The 4,204-nt window shown below is 32.6% G+C and overlaps 1 long non-coding RNA gene across 1 annotated transcript; it reads left to right on the top strand.

Moving 5' to 3' along the window:
• The first annotated feature begins 2,477 nt into the window (after window positions 1–2,477).
• LOC147076036 (uncharacterized) lies at window positions 2,478–3,914 on the top strand. Its single transcript, XR_015069904.1, has 3 exons — window positions 2,478–2,637; window positions 3,262–3,525; window positions 3,650–3,914. It is a non-coding gene; the product is annotated as an uncharacterized LOC147076036 (long non-coding RNA).
• The last annotated feature ends 290 nt before the right edge of the window (window positions 3,915–4,204 follow it).

Here is a 4,204-nt window from a genome sequence, read left to right as displayed (position 1 = left end):
GCCAGTCACCATCGACCCATAATTTGAAGCCAACAACGCAAGAAATACTAAGCCCGTTTAGTGTCTTCGAATATTGCCAATATTGAATGCGCGTTTCATTTATGTTAGAAACTTTAATGCATATTAAAATAATATCATATTTATAATTCCTTATGTAATATATTAGTAAGTAATATTGCACTTTAATAGTATTAAATATTATCAAAACAGCTATTGGTGGGAATTGGTAAAATATTATATTTGGTAGGTAATTAGAATAAAACACAACAATAATTAGTTAGTGTGCATTCCACAATTCAAACACGGATATTACTGTAGGATAACCGAATTTATAAAAAATGTACCTAATGCTGATTGTAGTCCTGAAATAAATGATTTTTAGTACCTACCTATAGATATGTGTACTCCAACTAATAATGACATTGACTCCAACTCATACTACAGGGAAATGTAGAGATCAGAAATGTTTTAATAATTATTAGATTCCTATTAATTTTACTAAAACATTTGAATAAAAAAAAATATGTGAAAAATGTTTTCTCATGTAAATAGGTAGGTATATAAATGTACCCATATAAAAACAAATCAAATGTATCTTGTACACATAAATTGTGCGTGTGCACAATGGACATGTCGATTTGAAACCTTTTTTAAGTAGGCATTATTGAAAATACAAAGATGGCAATACCTACCTACTTTAGGTACATAGGTATGTAGATAAATGCTGTTATTTGATTCATTTAGGATATTATTGATTTTATAGATAAGTACGTAGTACGTACTTTAATTTTAAATATTTGTGCCCGAGTCGGGGGAGCGGTCGCTTATGAAGAGTGGGTTCGATCCCTCGGATGTACCAAAATACACGTTGTTTTTTAAAATGTGTCTAATGTGGCTTATTGCGTTTTATTTTAATTAACTACCAAATATGTTGAAATTTTATTATAGTATTATAGTACTATTAGTATGTCACCTCGTAGCATAATGGTAATGCAGCGGATCAGGGCGTATACCTGGGAGATACGGAGTTCGAATCCCCGTCGGGTTGGCTTACTTTTTTCAAAAAAGATTTTTTCTATTGGTTATAATGTATGCTCTCAGAAAGTGTTTTTCTAAATTATATATGTTCAATAATCAGAATGATATATTCTTAAATCTTGTGAATTATTCATTGAATAAAAGAAATAGTTAATTATAAATATTGCTATTGTTGTAAGTGACCTTCTCTCCTCAATAATTTATATCAATCCACCTAAAGTTGGATTGCGACCTAAGAAATCTCTGGCCTGTTGAAGGTCTATCGCCAAAGTTACAAAAAATCTCAACCGTTCGTCATAACATAACCAAAAAATACTTGTTAGCTTAAATGTTATGTGGTTGTAAACTTATAACATAACATTACACTCATAATTCATAAATAACCAATTATTTACGGTAATGTGTAACACAAGGAAAACGAATAAACTGTTTAAAAGTTAAACAAAAGTTTAGTGCCAAGTGTCGACCCGTAATAAAAACCTAAATAATATGTATGAAACCCTACCTACACGTATACCTACCTACTCGAGCTTTTTTCCATAAGTACTTGATTATTTGATTGGATTGTCAAAATTTCATCTTCTCTTAAAAGCTTTCGACCACATAACAGATTAATAAATAGAATTCCGATAGGTTATATTCAATGCACTACATTTTGTTGCAGGGTTTTGAATGTGTGAGTGGAATAGTGTGTGTAATAAATACACCAGTATTAAATGAGCGTCAATGCATAAACCGAGAGCATTTGTCAGTATGAGTTAATCTTACGATTGTTTCTTAACTTTACTGGGGTTCGTAGTATTACTAAAATACTTTTTTTTAATAAAAATTATGCAACGATTATAATTTATTTATAGCAACACTACTTGTTCGCCCAACGCTGTTTCGTTTAGCTACCATCCTCCCTTATGTGCGCCTAATACAACCCCTTTCATGAAGAAACGTAAAAATATTAAGTATTAATGCGATTTGTATGCAAAGTCGCCGTTTATTGAAATTAAAACAATATCCACAGTATTGTGAAAAATCTATATAATACCTATGCATTATTTTGTGGTCGTGTATCTCTTATTAAAATAATCTCGGAAGATTTAAGCATCCCCCAAACCAAAGCGAATATTCGCAGCGAATTCGCAACGCCCTCGCTATCGCTGTCGCTACCGCTTGGATTTGATGCGAATTTCGCGTTTGGCCCCACACCAAAGCGTCAGCGACGCAGCCATAGACTAAATAATTTTATTTACGCGCCAGATTTAAAATTGTAAATATTATTAATATTTTACGCCAATTATTCTATAATTTTTATGAATTAAATATAAAAAATACACGTACACTATAGCGCTTTCAGAATTGCTACAACTTTTACCCACTTTGCGTAAAGTGTATTTTAATTATCTGAAACAAGGTGGCAGCATTGGATGCAGCCATAGACTAAATACATATACGAATGTCAAAGTGACAGTTGTGTGTTGACAAAATGTACACGTCTTCTGAATGCTTATTACACGCTGAAGATATAATGAGATGGCGTGCGACAAATTACATCGACATTTAATATAACCTTACTTTATGACAGGGCAAGATTGCCATGGCTCATAGGTAAGATAGATTTACTCAGTTTCATAACTGCACATATTATAAATAAGCATTTACCATGAAGGGTTAACAGGATTTGAAGGTAATATGCTATTGAAATAACATGTCTCCGTTATTTGAATTGTAGGTTTTGACTATTTTGCGTTTCTACGCAGAGGGAGCGTACCAAAAACGGGTAGGCCAAGTCTTCTGCGCAATGAGCCAGGCATCAGTAAGCAGATGCATAGGAAACGTGTCCGATGCTATAATAGCAGTGCTTAGTAATACTTACATACAGTCGCCATACAGCGCTGACAGTCTTTAGTGTTGTGTTGATACCCTCTGATCAATTTATACAATATTACAATGTACATGTCATGTAACTAGAGTAACTGCGCATAGACACAACAAGTAAATTACCTACTCAATAAGAATTTAACGGGAATATTATTTTGTGTCGGTAAAAATATTTTTTAATTTCAGACTTCAAGAAAGGGCAGGTTTCCCGAAAATCATTGGGTGCATTAACTGCACCCATGTGCGAATATACCCGTCATACTTGGAGACTTTCAAAAATGAGCGCAGAAAATTTTCTGTAAATGTGAAATTCGTAATAAATATCATAACATGACATTTATTTTTATGCAGGTATCTGACATGTCTGACATGGACATTCTGGCAGTGAGTGCCAGATTTCCTTTGAGTGTTTATGACCAATTCATATTTAGTGGATCGTTGGTAAAAACTGAAATGAAACATCTACAGAACGACAAGAATTGGGAATTTTGTTTTATTAGGGAAGTATGTTAAACTTTACTTTACTATGGCAGTACCAGTAACAAATATTTTTGTTTGGTTTATATTCATCCGTATTTTGTACAGGTACTTCAAAGGAATCAAAATTTTGCATAGGTATGAATATGATATTTAATGAAACAGTTTTTTAATTATTTAAATCCTGATTTCTAATATTTTTACAACTTTCAGTCGAAAACATATTCAAATTAACAGACTGTGTATATTGAAATCATTCTAGTGCCACCATAGGCCAGCCAGACTCACTACACGGCTGCCCGCTGTTTGACCAGGGATGTGATTGAGTGTTTTTGGATAATGGACCACACCAGATCGCATAGCTACAGCAACAAGTGCAAGACCAACCGTGGCTATACATACAGTATACATGTATATATTAAATATAATTTATGTATATTTATTTATGGCTTATACACTGAAACAAAATATGTCACTTAACTGTACTTGAATTTTTTGCAGGATCATTCAATAAAAAATACTTGGTTTAGGTTAAGAAAGTTTTAATAATCATTTTTGCACAGAATACAAGAAAAATATTTATATAATTATTAGAATTACAATGAGCTTTAAAAGTAACACGATATTGTAATAAAATGGACAAATATGAAAAAAAATAACAATAAATTGTATATAGATAGGTGACAGGGTTCAGATGATTCTGGCAGTGCAGGCGACTCATTTAGGTGTCAGTATTGTTACTTTCAAATGACAATAACACCGTTCCAATGTGATTCGGTCGTGCCAGAAGACTCTGTCCTTCCTCTATTTAGTAACC

Source organism: Rhyacophila brunnea, unplaced genomic scaffold (genome assembly GCF_057557595.1).
Source record: "Rhyacophila brunnea isolate RB1 unplaced genomic scaffold, BYU_Rbru_1.0 scaffold_134, whole genome shotgun sequence".
NCBI classification, from domain to species: Eukaryota; Metazoa; Arthropoda; class Insecta; order Trichoptera; family Rhyacophilidae; genus Rhyacophila; species Rhyacophila brunnea.
Note: the sequence above shows the minus strand (reverse complement) of the source record. Positions and strands in the feature narration are given on the sequence as shown.